The sequence below is a fragment of the Saimiri boliviensis genome, chromosome 16 (assembly GCF_048565385.1).
Source record: "Saimiri boliviensis isolate mSaiBol1 chromosome 16, mSaiBol1.pri, whole genome shotgun sequence".
Lineage (NCBI taxonomy): Eukaryota > Metazoa > Chordata > Mammalia > Primates > Cebidae > Saimiri > Saimiri boliviensis.
In genome coordinates, this window is record NC_133464.1 from 71812638 (window position 1) to 71833135 (window position 20498).

A 20498-nucleotide genomic window follows, 5' to 3' on the forward strand; every position below is an offset into this window, starting at 1 on the left:
ACTACCTTTTCAACGGCAAGCATCTCCTAGTCTGGTCACATGCATAATAATAATAAAACCTACATTTTGCATACAGAGGTCAAAAGCCAATAAAACTAAATCCCAAAATCTGAGAGGGGTTTAAGGCAAGCAAGAGAAAACAAGAGATAAGTCACAAGTTGGGATAATGTGGCAAAAGTCTGGCTCCGAAGGAACTCATGCAAATCCAGAATACTGATGGGAGTATGCCTCTGGTACCCTCCTGCTGGCAGGTTGCCTTAAAGTTTTAAAGTGGCACAACAAGTTCCTCCTGAACACACGCTTAGTAAGTGGCATGTGAGCACTTGAACATTCCCAGACACAGACTCACTATGCAGCATTCCCATGACCGGTGCTCTAGCTCCAGTCCACAGCAGAACGCTGAAACAGCCTTAGTCATCCCTCTGCTTTTTTCCCCCACCCTTCTTTAATTCGTCTATTCCATCCTTTCTAAGTCACAGCTTGAATAAGACTCTTCCGTAGTTCCTCATATCTTCTGCATTTAAATTAAATCCTCACCACTACATTCAGAACTCTCCAAATAATGTCTCCAGCCTGTCCTCCACTCCTGACTTCCACATTTCTGCTATATTCTCTACAATCTGGCAAAATTAAACTATCCACTGTCCATAGCACATTTTTCCCATGCACTGAACCACTTCATTACTAGAAGAATCATAAAATATATTGGTTTCGGACATAAACATATCCCGGTTTTAATTATTGGCCACAAACTGTGGTATGATTAAATGAGATAATTCTTGTAAAGATCTCAGCACAATTTTGATGTGAATTAATACTAGTCAATAGCAGCTATTTTATTATTGTTCACCTTAAGTGTATTAGTTTTCAAAGTATGTCAAATACATAATGACATTTGCTACTCATGAAGTTCTGACATGTATTATAATTGTTGGCATTTTTCAAATTAAAGACTTCAGACTCAAGAGAAATGAGTGGCCCCAGGTCATATAATCAGGTAAGAATTACAAAAGTTTTTGTTTGTTTGTTTGTTTGTTTTTGAGATGGAGTTTTGCTCTTGTTGCCCAGGCTGGGGTGCAATCGCACCATCTCGGCTTATAGCAACCACCAACTCCCAGGTTGGTTCAAGTGATTCTCCCGCCTCAGGCTTCCAAGTAGGTGGGATTACAGGCATGCAACACCACCAGCTAAATTTGTATTTTCAGTACAGATGGGGGTTTCACCATGTTGGTCAGGCTGGTCACTAACTCCTGACCTCAGGTGATCCATCCTTCTCCCAGAGTTCTGGGATTATAGGTGTGAGCCACTGCGCTCGGCCTAAAAAAAAATTCTACTTTCATTCTTTTCTTCTCTACACTGCAGACAACATGATGCCAAATAAAGTCATTTAATGAAAGGACTGGAAGAAGTTATGTTATATTCTTATAGTACCTAAGAATTAAAAAGAAATTTTTAAGAACTTAGTTTACTGACTGTTTGTATGTGCCTAACACTGTGTTAAGAGCTTTATGTAAACTTTTATGACTTAAATATAACAATACATCTCCAAGTTATATATTATTACATACATTTTCAGGTGAGGAAATGAAGACTCACAGATTAACTTGCTCATATCACAGGTGGCAACTGATGACACTGTACTCATCTAAGACAAAAGCTGACACACTTAAACACTAAATCAAGCTGCAATTCAAAACAGGCATGTAATTAATTTCTACTGAATCAAACTTTAAATGACATATGGAAAATAAACCTGCCTTGCTCTGTGGCAGGGGGAAAATAATGAGATTTTCTGGAAAATGTATTTGTGTACACAACTCTCATTATACTTGCCTAAAATGTGTGTGTGTGTATGTGTGTGTGTGTGTGTGTGTGTGTGTGTGTATGTAAAATTGATAATGTTAGATAGATAAATAGATAGATGTGCCCAAGCATATAAACACATTTCAGTAAGCATTCTAACGTTCTTTTAACAATAATAGAAATCCAATTTAAGCCAAGCACATGGATATTTTGGGAGTGGGAAGGAAGACAACCCTACCAGCCTCATTTGCAGCTAGCTGTAATTGTAGCTAGCTGTAACCCTGTGGAAAGTTACAGTGGAGTGTTAGGAGAGGTGATATAAACGCCTTATAAGATATACCTTAAGGGTAAGTACTAGACACTTTTTCTCCCTTTCTTCGACCTGCTTAGAATTTAAATGTGATGAACAGAGGTAAAATGTAGATCAGGTGAATAAAAATTGCTCCCTAAGGATGGCATTGAGGAACTCTCAAAATAGCCTAAGTCTCAGACCACTGCTATGCCCTGAACATTCTAAATCCTAACTATATACGAAAAAATACATGTCTACCTATTTAAACCACTGTTATTTTGGTTCTCTATTACATAAGCCAGACAAATTATAACAACTCTTATATCTTTATTATTTACTGATGCACAAACAAAAGATATGAACAGAAAGAAGGAAACAAAATTTGAGTTGAAAGGGACATTAACAGTAATCTAATTTATTCACAGAGGCAACCCTTAAACCTACTGTCCAAAATTACAAAATCTAGTCATGGGGATGTGCTAAATTAGATGTATCTAAAATAAAGTGTTAATTTTCATAGTTGTCAGAGCCACATCTATGTAGTTAAGTATTCATCACTTGGATTGACTATATATAGGGCCCTGATACTTGCCTAAAATGTACTGGGTCTATATGAAGTGATGCAGGAAGGACAAACAGTTGAAGTCATTGCAGAGTCTCAACAGGAGATATTAATCAAAAGAAAATGGTCAAATATGCACATAAATTTATGACTATGGACCAGGCACAGTGGCTCACACCTGTAATCTCAGCACTTTGGGAGGCTGAGACAGGAGGATCAGCTGAATCCAAGTCAAGATCAGTCTGGTCAACATAGAAAGACCCCATCTCTAAAAAAAAATAGTAATAATTACCAGTCTGTTATACCTAAGATCCTTCATTATATTTATTTAGTTAATCTAACCTGGAATACTTTGTCTCAAATTCTAGAGACTTGAAGAAGCATTTTCTCCCACACATCCTAATTACACATCTTCAGTGACTTCTATCATGGGAAGTAGCATCAGATCACATGAGACTCATTATGGTTTTTAAAATATGTGTTTTAGAAGAATTGCATTAGCATGGTTATGCAACATTGGGAGTGAAGTCACTTTTGCTGTACAAAGTGAAATTGTGGTTTATTCTCATGTTTATGCTAACTGTTCAGAAGAAAAGCAAAAAAATCAAAGATGCTGACACATTGATAATACCTTCCATAGCAGAAAGTTCAATACCATGCTCCTAAGCATTGTTACTCAGCATCTGCCCAGAGCCCTGACAAAGTGTAATACCTGGACATTAGGCAGAGATCCCAAGAATGGTAAGACATGTTACTTCCATCTGTTCCTTAAGGGGTGGGGTTGGGTAAGAGGAAAACAATTTGCCCCATGAACAACCAGGATTTTTCTATTTGACTCTTGAATTAAACCCACCCCTCACCTGTACTCAACCCCACACTGCTAAAGGAAGGCATCCCCCTCCATCTTCCTGAAAATGCCCTAAAAATCTGATCAAAAGTGGACAATTTTAAAGATGCACTAAAGTCTCTTAAGAATTCTTTTTTTTTTTTTATCAGACATAATTGTTTTCTCAAGCACTTTCTTTTTTTAAGCCATGATTAGGATTTTCTATTGAAATAGAAATACACTATTGTAAAATGTATTTTTGCAAACAAAAGCAGGATTGCCTGGGAATTTTTACATGATTGTATTTGCCATTAGTTATGTACCCACAAAGAATGTTGCTACGACCTATCAAATGTATTTTACTCCTGGAGGACTTAAAATAGTTTATGGAAGATACACTAAAGCTTACAAGAAACACAAATATTTTACTATTACTATATTAAGTGTATTTACCACTTACCATTGTTTCTGTATTTTAAGGAAAGTAATACTAATACTTCAGCAAAATAAAATTTGCTCACTTAATAAACATTCTAAGCCTAATTATTTGGTTGAAGTTAAATATATTTTATAATTTTTTTCCTGGAAATATTTGCTCATTATAAAAAACATAAAATACAAGTAAGTATAAAGAGATATAAAACTCCCTTCACTCTAATCCCATAATATAAATATTCTAGTATATTTTACAAAAATTTAAGATACCCCTTATTTTATATTTATAATTATATCACAAGCATTTATCTACGTTTTAAGACATTTTCTGTTCATGATGTGTCTTGAATTATCCTTTGCTACATGGACTATATTTTGTTTGGTTTTAACCCAAATTTCTTAAAAATATCTGCTTGTACTAGTGGTTAATTTGAAGATTTTTCTAAAATAAGGGAATTTTAATATACCTTGGAACAAAGAAAGTGAAAACACGACATAATAAAGCTTATGGAATGCAGCAGAAACAGTACTAAGAGAAAAGCTTCTTAACAATAAAAACCTACATTAAAAAAAGAGACAGCTATCAAGTAGACAAGTCAATTTCACACCTCAAGGAACAAGAAAAAGAACAAGCTGAGCCAAAAGTTAGCATAGGAAAAGAAATGATAAAGAATGGGGCAGAAACAAATCGAATAGAAAATAGAAAACTATAACTAAGTGCTGTTTTTATTTTAAGATAAAATTGACAAACTCTTAACTATATTAAGAAAAAAAGAGAAAAGACAAAATCAGGAATGAAAGAGAACATATTACAGCAGATGCCTCAGAAATAAAGGAAATTATAAACAATTGCAATTCAGGCTGTATAACCTATAAGAAATGGATAAATATCTTGAAACATAGAAGACTGAATAAATAATCTACCAAGTCTATTGAATAAATAATCTAAAATCCCCTAACAAAGAAAAGGCCAAGGCCAAAAACCTTCATGGTTAAATTCTACCAAACATTTAAAGAAGAATTAATATCAATCCATATTAAACTCTTCCAAAAAATAGAGGAGGAAACACTTCAAAGTTATTTTAAGAAGCTAGCATCACTGTGACACCAAAGGCAGAAAAAGATAACACAAGTAAAAAAAAAAAGCTTCAGGTCAATATCTCAAATAAACACATATGTAACAATCCCCAGTGAAATGGGTGCAAATCTAATTCAACAGCATATTAAAAGGTATGTAAATACCATGACCAAGTGAGATTTATCCTTGGGATGCAAGGATGTTTGAGTATACACAAATTTATCAATGTGATATACCACAGTAACAGAATGAAGGGCAAAAGCTGCGTGATCACCTCAAACAGGTGCAGAAAAAGTATTTGGCAAAGTTCAACATCCCAAACTCTCAACAAAATAATTATAGAAGGAAATTTCTTCAACACAATAAGAGTCATATATTAAAAAAAACTTTACAGCTAATATCATAATCAATGGGGAGAAACTGACACCATTTTCTCTAAGATCAGGTACAAGGGAAGGATGTCCACTCTTGCCACTTCTATTCAACATAGCATTGGCAGTCCTGTCTAGAGCAATCAGACAAGGAAAAAAAAAGATAAAAGGCATACAAATGGAAAAGGAAGAAGTAACATTACCTCTGCATATGATCTGATCATATATGTAGAAAACCCTAAAGACTCAAAAAAAAATCTGTTAGAATTACTAAACAAATTCAGTAAAATTTTAGGGTACAAAATCAACATACAAAAACGGATGACATTTCTAATCACTAACAACTATTTGAAAAGGGAAATTAAGAAAGCAATCCAATCACAATAGCATCAAAAAGAATAAAATATTTAGGGATAAACTAAATAGATGGCAGATTTGTACACTGAAAATTAGAAAGCATTGATGAAGGAAATAAAATGAGATAGATAAGTTGAAAGACATCCTCTGTTTATGAATTGGAAGAATTAATAGTATTAAAATGCCCATACTGCCCAAGTGATCTACAGATTGAATGCAATCCCTATCAAAATCCTAAAGGCATTCTTTACAGAAATAGAAAAGACAATCCTAAAATTTAGAAAGGACCGCAGCCCCAAATTGCCAAAGCAATCAATAAACAGTACTGGAAAAGCTAGATTTCCACATGCAGAAAAATAAAATTAGGCCCTTATCTCATATCACATACAAAAATTAACTCAAAATGTATTTTAAACCTAAATGTAAGACCTGAAATCCATAAAACTACTAGAAGAAACACAAGAAACACAAGGAAAAAGCTGCTAGACATTGGTTTTGACAACAATTTTTTAATAATATACCAAAAACACAGGAAACAAATGCAAAACTAGACAAGTGGGATTGCATCAAACTAAAAAGCTCCTGCACAACAAAAGGAACTATCAACAGAATGAAAAAGCAATCTACAGAATTGGAGAAAATATTTGTAAATCATATATCTAAAAAGGGGTTAATATCCCTTAATATTTGTTAATATTTGTAAACTATGTCTCTAATAAGGGGTTAATATATAAAGAACTCATACAACTCAATAGCAAAAAATAAATAAATCATGCCATTAAAAAAATGGGCACAGCACCTGAACAGAAATTTCTCCAGAGAAGACATATAAATGACCAACAAGTATATGAAAAAATGCTCAACATCAATCATTAGGGAAATGTAAATTGAAATCAAAATGAGATATCACCTCACACCTATTAGAATATTTATTATCAAAAAGACAAAAGATAACATATTGGTGAGGATACAGATGGAGAAAAGGGAACTCATATGCTGTTGGTGGAAATGTGAATTGGTACCTTTGTAAAGCAGTATAGATATTCCTCAGAAAAACATAGAACTGTCATACTACTCAGTAATCCTACTGCTGAGTATATATCCAGTATCTCAAAGTGTATATATATATAACTATCTCAAAGAGATATCTGCATTTCCATGTGGATTTCAACCTATTCACACTAGCCAAAATATAGAAACAACTGAAATGCCTGTTTTCAGACAAATGCTAAAGAAAATGTTATACACACACAGTGGAGTATTATTCAGCCTTAAAAAGGACATCTTGCCATTTGTAATAGCATGGATAAACCTAAAGAACATTATGTTAGGTGACATAAGTCAGATACAAGAAGACAAATACTGTATCACTTCACTCATATGTCGAATCTAAAATAGTCAAACTCATAAGATGAGAGAGTAAAATGATGGTTGCCAGCATTTGAGGGTGGCAGAAATAGGGATACATTGATCAAATGGCACAAAGTTTCAGTCATGAAATAACGAATATGGTCTGGAGATCTAATGTACAGCATGGTGAATACAGCTAGCAGTACTCTATATTTGAAAGTTGCTAAGATGGTAGATTTCAAGTGTCGTTATCACAAAAAGAAAGATCATACCGCGGCACTTCAGCCCAGGAAATAGAGTAAAACTCAGTCTAGAAAAAAAAAAAAAAAAAAAAAAGAAACAAACAAACAAAGGAAATGGTAACTTTGTGGCTTTGGGGAGTGAGGGATAGGCTAATTAGCTTGATTGTGGTGATCATTCCACAATGTATACATACATCAAAACATAAAGTTGTACACTTTAAATAAATATAATTTTTGTCAATTTACTTGAATAAAGCTTGTTAAAATAATTCCATCATAGTGTTCTGTCAAAAGAAAGAATAAGTGGACATCATTTAAGTGACCCCTTTATATGGTAAGAAAAAAGAAAGAAAGGAAGGAAGAAAAGGGAACTCATATACTGCTGGTAGAAATGTGAACTGGTACATTTGAAAAGCATCTAAGTTCCCACTGCCCTTCCTATTATGGTAGCTTCGCAGTGTTGGCAAGGGTGACCTAAGTGGCTTGGAATTATCTTTTCTATATGTTCCTGCACAAGATACCATGGGCAGAATTGAAGGATGCAGTTTTAGTTGACACATACTGTCATTTATAAGCTGCCTCACTTCATTGGTGTGAGATAGTGGCTAAGCCAGCAATTGCTCTACCTTCATCTAGATCCTCCTTCAGCCTGTCCAACTCCTGGGCCAGACCAGGTGTGCACGTTTAGCTCTGCTGATGAAGCATTCTTGTTTCTATAAGACAACTACGCTATTGAGTTCAGAGACTCAAACATAACTGGTTTCAGTCCATCCTAGTGACTCCAGCTGATGTTTGTGGATTCTAGGCCACTGAGTGTTTTTTAACAGCTTTATTGAAGTATACATTACTTACCATAAAAATCAACTAATATAAGAGTAAATTTTATTAACTTTTTGTAAATATATGGAATCACCAAATGGTAACTTTGTGGCTTTGGGAACCATTTTGTGCAACCACCAAAATAATTCAGTTTTAGAATATTTCTATCACCCCTCCAAAATAAACATTTCCTTAAGCTCATTTGCAGCAAATTAGTATTCTAACCAATAGCTGTAGGCAGCCACTTATCTGTTTTCTGTCTCTGTAAATGTGACTTTTCTGGATTTTTCATGTAAATGGAATCTTGCAAATGTAATAGTTTGTGTCTGACATGTCTCACCTAGTATAGTGGCTTTGAGGTTCATCCATGTCTTAGTATATATGAATGTTTTATTCTTTTTTATTTTCTGCAAATGCTTTATATATTTTGCTTATACATTGGTCAGTTGATAGACATTTGAAATGTTTCCAGTTTTTCTCTATTTTGATTAAGGCTGCTATGAAGATTTGTGTTCAAGTCTTTTTATATGTTTTTATTTCTCTGCTTGGATAGAGTCACCAGGAATTGGTTGTTGAATTCTGTGGTAAGTTTATATATAACCATTTATGAAACTGCCAACCTGATTTCCACAGTGGCTGTACCATTTTGCATTCTCCCAACAATGAATAAGCGTTTCTGTTTCTCCCCATCTAGTCAATGCTTCTTATTGACTTTCCACCTTCATTATAGTCATTCTAACAGATGTGTATTGGCATTTCATTGTTTTTTGATTTGCATTTCTCTGTTTATGATATTGAATATATCTTCATATTTTTATTAGATATTTGTATGTCTTTTTTGATGAGATGCCTATTCAACTCTTTTGCCCATTTTAAAAATTGGGTTATTTTCATAATGACTGACTTGTAAGATTTCTTCATATATTTCAGATGCAAATTATTTATCAGATATATGATTTGAAAATATTTTTTCTTGTCTGTGGCTCAAATCACTTGGAATCACTAAAGTTTACATTTTTATAATACCTTTTTTCCCCTCGTGGTTTGTGTTTTTTGTTTCATTGCTGAGAACTCTGTGCCTAACCCAAAGTCATAAAGATTTTCTCCTATGTGTTCTTCCAAAAGTTTTGCTTTTATATTTAGCTGTATCATTCATTTTTAGTTAATTTTTGCTCATGGTGTGAGGTAAGGATCTATGTTTATTTTTGGGTTCAAAAATCACTTCTTGAAATTTGTATTATTTTATCATTGCATTGCCTTGGCATCTTTGTTCCATCCTGCTCTGGCTCTCTCCCACTGTACGACACTCTTTGCTTTCTGAATTCCTGTTGTAAGGACATCAAACTACAATATCGGACATGAAGACAAGCATTTTAGAGCAGCTCCCACAATTGTATAAGATCAAACCCTTAATAGATATAGATAGATGAAAGATAGCTAGGTAGGTAGACAGAGAGAGAGAGAGAGAGAGAGAGAGAGAGAGAGGGAATGAGAGAGAGAGAGAGAGCTGAGAGAGATAAGAATATTTCTTACTGGTCTGCTTCTTTAAACCCTGATTGATAAACTAATCATAGTGTGCAATGTTTATGAGTATATCTGGGATTTTCAATTGCAGGCTTTTGTGTTAAATGTCATTCAGCCATCAAAGACTCAATATTTGTATTCAGAGTTATAAATATTCTTTAACTACTGATTTAGCATAACTCTAAATTCAACTGGCTTCACTGTTCATATCTAAGATCTTTAATTTGGCACTTCCTAATTCTTGAGATGTTAAATTTATTCATATTTTTAGTACATGTGGATGGTAAGTTCTGTCATGCCATTCATATCTGAGAGTGTCTTCCTGTTGAATTTATGCATAAATAAAAATTCACTTTTGTGTTAAATCCTTGATTTGAGGAATGTGTTTTGCTTCCATGGAAAAACTTCAGTAAAGATATATAATTATTGCCTCATTTTGTTAAACAATACATTACTAACTCTCCTTTTTCGTGACCTAAATCTAGATATGAGAAAAGTTTATAACTTAACATCAACATCACTTAATCCTAAAGCAATTCTTCTTAAAATTCTCCCTTTTAATGCCAAAGTTCAGGATAAATCCAGTGCTACTCAGCATTAAGCATTATCTATGACTTTTACGGAAACAATGGTTAAAATACTGGCACAAATCATGGGAAATAGCTCATGAGTTCATTTCTATGTAATAAATAGTAAGCTGTCCACAGTCTGTCTGAATCTTATTTGTAAACAAATTATGTGAAACAATTCCAAAAGAAAAAGCTGTATTTTGTTCACTGGTAAAAATATCTGCATCAAAATTCCTGCTCGAGTTTAAAAATAAATTATTAGAGTTAAAATTTATTAGATTAATTTGTCAGTTTATCACTTCCTTTTCCTGCATAATCCCCTGAATCTATATGGATAAAATACTCTTAATAAATTTTATTTTATAATATTTGATTCATGAAAATTGATATATATATATATATAGGTTGGCTATGAGGTATAATGAATAATTAAATGAATACTCATGAGTCCAGTCCATCACTCCACTTAAGATCTGGAACACTGTAAACACCTGTGGGCTGTCCTTGTTTCCCACCCGCAAACACCCACCACTCTGAATTTTGTATCTGACAGTCTATTTCTTTTTTTATTATTACTCTTATTGCAGTAATTTTTATATACAATATAAATCATTAGTTTTATTTGATGAGTTTTCACAAATGTTTAATCACCACCACAATCATGATAAAAAAGACTTCTGTCACCTGATAAGATGTCTCTTCATTTTTTTAGTCAATTTCTTCTGCTGATCCCCTGGTGCCTGGCAACCACTAACCTGTTTTCTGCTATTCTTGTTTAGCCTTTTCTCAAATGTCATATAAATGAAACTTACAATATACAGTATAGCCTTTTGTCTCTCATCTATTTCACTTACCATAAAGATCTTCAGATTCATCCCTGTTTGTGTGTGTACCGTAGTACCTTTTTCTTGCTGAGTAACATTCCAATTCCATTGTGTGGATATATCCTAAATTGTTTATCTATTTACCGGTTGGGTTGTTTCCATTGTGGGCTATTATGAATAAAGCTGCTATAAGCACTGAATACAAGTCTTTGTACTGAATATGATTCATTTCTCTTATGGTTTCTTTTTTTAAATATATATTTTATTGCATTTTAAGTTTTGGGGTACATGTGAAGACCATGCAGGGTTGTTGCATAGGTACATAGTATTTTAGAATTAACTGGGTTTTTTTCTTTGTTTTCTTCTTTTTCCATTTTTCCACTTCTTATAGATATATAATTTATTTTTTTCTTTGTTTTTTAAAAAGGAGCAACCTTTGACATTTTACCATGCATATTTATTATTTATTGATTTCTGAAGTTAGTATTTTAACCCTATTTATGAACAACGTAAGCACCTTAGAACATGTTAAGTCTTATTACAGGAGGGATTGAGGGCTCAATCATGGACAAGAACTGTCAAGTCCTGAAACACTCCTCCAAGGCACAGCACATCTCAGTCTCTGTGAGATATTCTGCAAATCTCCCCAAAAGTTGATTGTGCCCTTGTCCCTGTTCCAGGTAACAAATATAATTGTTTCTTTGTAAGTATGTCACACTGAAGTGTGACTACCTTGAGAATAAAGAAAACATCACCTTTACTTTTTTATTTGTAGTTCCTGACATCAGCCTACATTTATTTTAGAAGATAATTTTTTAAAATTAACAATTTTATGTTCCTATGCACTTATGACCTTTTATTTTCTCATCTTTCAAAGTGATAACCAACTTCATCAAAAACTTTACTTAGCATGGCCAGTGGGAAAAGAGGAGGTCTGAATAAGCTCCACATGACAATTCTTTTATTTTCTATGTGTGTCTCTCTCTCACTTTTGACATTTACTAGTATTCTGATGTTTGCTCCTAAGTAATTCACCATTCAAACAGTCTAAGTACAGTGACTCTCGTTTGAAAGAAGCAGAATTAGGCCTTGAAAGAACTATTCTATCAAATTAGCTGTGTGTCCTAAGAAGTCTGGTGTGTTTCAGAAGCAGAGGAGGGGAAGATGGTTTAAGTCTGGCTGAGACAAACTTACAGAATAAAAAAGAGAAGAGAAAAGAATAGCTGTGATTACTCTTATGTTTATTCATATTATTTGGAAAGCAAAATGAATAATACTATATGCTTTCTTAAAACACCGCTTGTGCTTTTTTCTCAAAATTTTATGTAACTTTGGAATTAGCATGCTATTTCATGTCCACAGTTTTTCCAAACTCCCCTAGGGAAGGCATAATGGACTACAGAACTCTTCACCCACCCAGCCAGCCAGCATAACAAGCAGTTTGTGATCACTGTATCTATAATTAAATGAATCTAAGATACAAGAGAATGAAGATACAGTTGTATCGTCCCTGTAACTTTTTACCTAGTCCTTTTTGTATTTCTATCATTTAATCTTAAAAATACCTGTTTAATAAATGGTGTTGGTAAAATTGGCTAGCCATGTGCAGAAAGCTGAAACTGGACCCCTTCTTGACACCTTAAACAAAAATTAACTACAGATGGATTAAAGATTTAAACATAAGACCTAACACCATAAAAACCATAGAAGAAAACCTAGGCAATACCATTCAGGACATAGGCATAGGCAAGGATTTCATAATTAAAACACCAAAAGCCATGGTAACAAAAGCCAAAATAGACAAATGGGGTCTAATTAAACTTAAGAGCTTATGTACAGCAAAAGAAACAATCATTAGAGTGAACTAGCAACCAACAGAATGGGAAAAATATTTTGCAAGCTACCCATCTGACAATGGGCTACAGAATCTACAAAGAACTAAAACAAATTTACAATAAAAGAAAAATTTCATCAAAAAGTGGGCAAAGGATATGAACAGGCACTTTTCAAAAGAAGACATTTAAGAGGCCAACAAACATATGAAAAAATGCTCATCATCACTGGTCATTAGAGAAATGCAAATCAAAACCACATTGAAATACTATTTAATGCCAGTTAGAATGGTGATCATTAAAACATCTGGAAACAAGAGATGCTAGTGAGAATGTGGAGAAATAGGAACACTTTTACACTGTTAGTGGGAGTGTAAATTAGTTCAACCATTGTGGAAGACTGTGGCAATTCCTCAAGCACCTAGAAATAGAAATTCCATTTGACCCAGCAATCCCATTACTGGGTATATACCCAAAGAATTATAAATCATTCTATCATAAAGACACATGCATACATATGTTCATTGTGGCACTGTTTACAATACCAAAGACTTGGAACCAACCCAAATCCCCATCAAGGATAAACTGGATAAAGAAAATGTGGCACATATATACCATGGAATACTATGCAGCCATAAAAAAGGATGAGAACATGTCCTTTGCAGGGACATGGATAAAGCTGGAACCATCATTCTCAGCAAGCTGAGACAAGAAAAGAAAACCAAACACTGCATGTTCTCACTCATAAGTGGTTGTTGAACAATAAGAATACATGGACACAGGGAGGAAAACATCACACACTGGAGTCTGTTGGGGGGTTGGGGGTTAGGGGAGGGATAGCAGGGGGTGAGGAGACTGGGGAAGGATAACATTAGGAGAAATACCTAATTTAGGTGACTGGGGGATGGAAGCAGCAAACCACCTTGGCATGTATGTACCTATGCAACAATCCTGCAAGATCTGCACATGTATCCCGGAATTTAATGTATAATTTTAAAAAATACAAAAATTAAAGAAAATTTGTCTGAAATTATTTTGAAATGTCATTTTATTTTTAGAAAAACACTTTTTTCATGTTTCATTGGCTGTTTATTTGTTTTTAGCTAACATTGAAACTGGCCTACAAAAAAGTCTATGTAACTGGCCAGGCTCAAAGGTCATGCCTGTAATCCCAGCAGGTTAGGAGGCCAAGGAGTATGAATTGCTTTAGCCTAGGAGTTTGAGGCCAGCATGGGCAAAATGGTGAAACCCTGTCTCTATGAAAAATACAAGACTTTACCAGACATGGTGGTACACGCCTATAGTCCCTGCTACTCAGGGGGCTGAGGTGGGAGAATTGTTTTACTCCTGGCATTTGAGGCTGTAGTAAACTGTGATTGCCCCACTGCACTCCAGCCTGTGACAAAGGTGAGACCCTACCAAAAAAAAAAAAAAAAAAAAAAATTAAATGAAATCATCAATTTAAAAATGGTCTTTTTTAGAGATAGAATGGACTATGCAAACACATTTGTGAAGAAAACCCAGCAAGAATAGAGAAAGGGGACAACCTGGGGAAAAGCGACATATCAGAAGGTGGTAGAGGATCTTCAAGGCACATCTGCACGTCTAGATGCAGGCAAAAATCACACGTCAACCATCTCAGACCATTTAGAGTGTATTTTGCTTTTAAATGTATGCAGAAAATAGTCTCCACAAATATCCTTCCTAAAATCTAGAAATGGATTTCCAATATTAAATCAAAACTCACTATGATAAAAGCTCACAGTAAAGGATGTAATAAATGTCTCATATAGATTCCTTCATTTATTCCTTATGATCCTAAGACCTAGGAAGAAAAGAGAAAATTGAGGCTTACAGGAGCTAAGAAATCAGCAGAACTAGGGTTTGATCCCAGAAATCTGACTTCAGAGTCTACCTGCATAATTACCATACTCTTGGTTTCTCCATACTGTAATAAAACAATGTTTTCATAGCCAATTGATAGTATAATTAAACAACAACAGATCTTTGGTCTCAAGAACCCTCAATTTAATAGGTTTCATTTATTTTAAGATTAGCTTTTGGAGCTAGTTTTGATTTCAAAAGGCAGTGAAACAGGGAAAATACTGTTATCCCTGAGTTTTCCTTCTTTCTCCAACACCCACCCAAAACACTCACAACACACCCCATTCCCTCTACACATTCATGCAATTTTTTCAAGCAGTACCTAATTTATTTAGTATCACTCTAAGGTCAGCTCTTCATATGTTCTTCTGCCATAGCAAATTGGCAAGAGAAAAACGTCATTAGTACCTGAAATTTCCTTTTTCCAGGATCATCTATGAAGTAGGGGGAGCAGGTAAGCAGGTGAGACAATTTAGTGACTAAGATTATAAATTTCATAGTTTGAGTGCTCTAATTCGTGGCCTCTGCTACTTATGAAATATCATACAAGTTTTTTTTTTTTAATTGTACTTGAGGTTCTGGGATACATGTGCAGATCATGCAGGATTGTTGCACAGATATATGGCAAGGTGGTTTGCTGGTGTTTTTATTAATAGCATCTGTCATATGGACAATAAAACTGTTTCCAGTTGTTATGAGGATCTAATTACATAATCTCTATAAAAGTCTTCACGTTTTGTGTGGTAGTAAGTAGTCAACTAGTAATAGATGTTAATACTAATTCATGTCTGGAAAAACATCCAGAGTTATAAATTATGCCTAACTACATTTATTGTTATTATTGTGGCTGTTCTTAACAGATTCATTATTGTAGCTATACAGAAAATCATCTGTCATTTAAATGGTAACACATTATTTAGGTATGTCTTCTGCAAGTCATCTCATTGGTACATAGTCATCACTAGAATTTAATGTGTAACAAGAACCATATTGAATTTCTGTGTGATAGACGGAGGCATTTGATATTATTTAGATGTAAAACATTGGTGTCTCTTTTCAACCACAAATAAGGCTCCAACACTGCTATTGGGAAATGTACTGTAGGGTTGCAGGCATTCCTCCAGCCCACCTTCATGTAGAGGTGGATAGCCCTCAATTAAGGTAAGAAAACAGGTCTGGAATTTCCACATCAAAATATCATCTCTGCCATTTACACAACCAACATGAATCTCTAGTTTACCTGTTCTGGCTTTTTACTAGTGACTCTCATCTCAAATTACTCCATGCAACTTTTAGTAATAACCAAACACCTGATCATTGTAGTAGCTATGTATGCCCCTAAGGTCTCCAAGCATGGGTCCTACACTAAACCAGATATCCGTCAAACAGGGGTCCCCAAACTACGGCCCATGGGCCGCATGCGGCCCCCTGAGGCCATTTATCCGGCCCCCGCCGCACTTCAGAAAGGGGCACCTCTTTCACTGGTGGTCAGTGAGAGGAGCACAGTATGTGGCGGCGATGCAAAGTGCGGCATCGCTCACATACAGCACACGTCACAGCTCCGGAACTGTGTCACATGACGCACATCCGGTCTGCAGCTGCGGCGCCCCACATCACCGGAAGCAGTGTGAAATAACAGCAGAAGTAGGAAAAAAGGCAAAGCACTATAACCATTACTACACAGTACAATGGCCTCCATACTCCCCCAAATGTACAACAGCATAATGGCCTCTATAACCTCCCTTTGCCCAAAAGTCTCCCCCCACATTACTACACACCGTGTTTCCCCTATTATAAGACCCTGTCTTATATTAATTTCACCCCCAAAAGACGGGGGCTGTCTTATTTTTAGGAAGTGTCTTATAATAGGGGAAACATGCAGCAGTGGGCTTCCCACAGAAGAGGCCCACCACTGCTGCAGATGTCCAGGACGCTGTATACACAGTGTCACAGGCTGATCACCGCCATCCCTGTATACAGCACTGGAGGCGGTGCTGGGCCTGTGACACTGTATACCACTGTCTGGGATAGTGGAGGCAGCGGCACTGGCTGTGAAGGGTGTCACGCCTTGCATAGTCCGGCCCTCCAACGGTCTGAGTGACAGTGAACTGGCCCCCTGTGTAAAAAGTTTGGGGACCCATGTCGTAAAACCACAGAACTGGAGCATGCTGTGCCTGACCTCATATTATGCCTTCCACTTCACATAAGCTGCCTCCAATTGTTTCAAAAATATTATCAATGACATTATTCATTTTGTCATTATGAAAACCTCCAAATGATAAATTTCTCTCTAATCTCAGGGGTAGAATAAAAATATAAATACAGTTGACAAACTGATAAACTTCCCATTTCTGGATAACAAAAGGTTTGTAACACTCCATGTACTAGGTGGAAGCTCTGAGTTAAATTTTGAGTTCAGTTGCATTAGTTTTTCACAATCACCTTTTCTTTGATTATTTTAAATTGCTTCACATTTCTTAAATAATTTTTATCTGATTTTCAGAATACCCAATTCAAAAACGGTTCGTGCCACCTGTCTGTTGAGGCACTAAGCTCACTGCTGTCTGCATGTGGTCTTGGCTCTCATGGAGCCGTTTAGCTGCTTCAGATCATCTTGCCTGTTCTCATACCCATCTTTGCTCAACAGGTGATATTACGCATCTGTTTATAGCAAGCTCCGCTGAATCAATAAGGCAAAAGACTTACTCCCTGATGTAGTTTCCAACTCTGATCGCTGGTATTCTGAGTGATCGCCTTTGTTTGTAGATTACTGTCTCACTTTTCTTTGACTTTTTGCATAAAACATCCTTGAGGACTCATCTATTTTTTGTGTCACCATTTTCTCAGCAAGGATTTTATCTGAAACAATTTAAACCCGCTGCTCTACTGTGACTGCTCTTCTCAGACTGCTAAAGACTTCTCGTTTATTAAATATGGATGGTCCTCAACTTATGATGGTTCAACTTAGAAGTTTTCTTCTTTATGATTTTGTGAAAGTGGTAAGCCTTCTGTAGAAATTGTACTTCAAATACTCACACAACAATTCTTGTTTTCACTTTCAGTACAGTATTCAAAATTACATGAGATATTCAATTCCTTATTATAAAATAGGCCTTGTGTTAAGTGATCTTGGTTAATTGCAGTGTTCTGAATATGTTTAAAGTAAGGTTGGTCAAGCTAAAATGTCTGGTAGATTAGGTGTATTCAATGCATTTTTTATTTACAATAGTTTCAACTTACAATAGATTTATCGGAATATAACCCCATTGTAAGGCAGGCAGCATCTGTGAAATAGTTAATTCTCAAACTTTATCTTTTTCCAACAGCACTTGACACAGGTATTCACCCCATCTTTGTAAGTACACTGACCTCACTTCCTTCTTAGGGACTCCTCACTTGCTCAGTCATTGCTCTGTCTCCTTCGTTAGCTCCTCTTCTCCCATTGTTAAAGTTGGAGTCTTCCAACAATTTGTCCTTGGACCTTCACTTCCTCGTTTGTTGACCTCATCCAGACTCTAGGCTTGAAATGCCATCTATATTCTGATGACTATTGCCTTGACAGAGTCATTGTCATAAAGTGTCCCCACTCTATTATAACTGAGGCCAACTCTGTATTTAAATTTCCCCAGCCCTAAAATTATTAGAAGCATTCCTGTGTCCTCTGTCTCACACCGTACAGCCTGTCTCTCAGAAAATACTATTGGCTTGAACTTCAGAAAACATCCAGACCCCAACGCCTCTCACAAACTCCATTTAAGTTTAGGTCTCCATTATATCTCACTTTGATGACTACAATAGCTCCTCATGAGTTCTCTGCTTCTATCATTTTCCTACTACAATCTATTCTTTTAAGACATAACGTCATCCTTCTCAAAAGTCTCCAGAGGCTCCAAATTCCACTAGAGAAATAGCCAAATTCCTCCCTGTGGCATACCATTACCTCTCTAAATTCATCCCCTTGCTCACTTCATATTGGCCTCTTTGCTATTTCTCCAGCACACAAGTCATGAGGCCACCTCAGGGCCTTTGCACGGGCTCTTTCCTTTTACTGGAATACATAATCATTTTATATTTTGTGAGGGTTATTTTGACCACTCAATTTAAAAATTACGGCCAACTCTCCACGCTCCTATTCCCTATGCATTTCCCTTTCTCTTTTCTCTGATCTACATTTTAAAAACATCCATTTAATTTAATACTTTCTAACATACTGCATAATTTACTTATTAACATTTGTTGTCTACTGTCCGTATTGCCTGGCATATACTGAAGACTAAATATTGGTTCATTGAACATGGCAAGAATATCTATATTGATAAGCATTCTTAAAGATGACAGAATGTACTCTAGATTAATTTGAGGAAAATAATGAGATAGTTCTCTTTATCTTTAGCACAACTTAACTAAAAGAATAGATGACTTTTTTGATAATTCCCAGAAGCACATGGTAAAATTTTCCAGCTAAAAGGGCAGCTGCTGTCAACACTTTTCCCAATAATTAGAAAGCAGCCAGATAAAGAAGCTGTTGTCACTATTCAAGCCCTACAAGAAAAACAAATCCACTTGCCAGCATTTTTGACAGAATATCCCATCTCTTCACTCATGACTGCCATTCTGAAAATGTCCAGTTTGCTAAAATCTAGGTCATAAACACAACCATAGCTGAAAAGCAATCTGATACATGTTGCTTTTATCTTTCTTTATATTTGTGGATACCACAAACCCTAAGTGGGTGTGTAGTAAGCCAATTGCATTGCTGGTCACAGACCACCCTTGTGGCTACTCAACGTCAGTATGTATGTGAACTCCCACACTTAACACTTCCAGGTAATAACAGCTACACACCTCATATAAATGAAAATGCACTGACCTTCTCTCCAAAGTCGATAGTTCAAAAGTTCATCAAGCATTGCATCTACTGCTGGATGATTAGCTCTCCTCACTCAGGCATGTTCCTCTCTCATTGGGCTGTAACTTTTGGGATAAATGATTAAGATTACTCTACCATGCTTATAGAAAATTCTGGTGAAAACAGAGAGAAAGCATCACATATATATCAGAGCTAGAAGAAAAATAATATTTTAGTCTTCAGTACTACAACTAGTCACAAGGCTACATAATTTACAGCTTCCTTCCTCCATTACACACTCCATCTTCTATTTGCTCCCACACAGCTCTAGGAATGGCCCCCAAAGACTCTGGAGAATTCTAGGTATTTTTTCTCTCACCTTGTTCTATGTAGCAACAATCTTTCATTTATTTGATAATCAAGAACAGTCACCCTGACAACAGTTGGTTCTTTGCCCTTTTTTGACCTTTTACTTCTAAGATTTAAATTATTTATACGATCATATCTGATATTTCCCTTTGGTTTCTTTTATGCATTAATAGCTTTTTTATAACCAGCATTTTTTATTAACATACATTGTCTTAGCAATACTATTTTAAAATATTAGAATCTATGTGCAATGTATTTTGAGATCTGGTAATGTTCTAGCCTTATAATATGCTATTTCTATTCTAATTCTTTATACTGTATACAAATATCACTGCTTTTATAGGTTTAGAGTTTTATGGGTTTTTGTTAGTCATTCGATTAAAAAGTATTATTCATGTTAGTCACAGTGCTAGGTGATAAGGATTACAGGAAGATAAGATATCTTTATAGTCACATTCTTATAAATTGTAATGGTTAATAAATAAGCAATTAAAATAATTTCAGAAAGTAGA

General features: G+C 35.3%; 1 long non-coding RNA gene across 1 annotated transcript in view; it reads right to left on the reverse strand.

Moving 5' to 3' along the window:
• Window positions 1–20498, reverse strand: part of LOC141581658 (uncharacterized) — a 772188-nt gene that overhangs the window by 436116 nt on the left and 315574 nt on the right. The window contains exon 4 of the long non-coding RNA XR_012514424.1: window positions 19639–19742. This is a non-coding gene — a long non-coding RNA (uncharacterized LOC141581658). The remainder of the gene's footprint in view (window positions 1–19638; window positions 19743–20498) is intronic.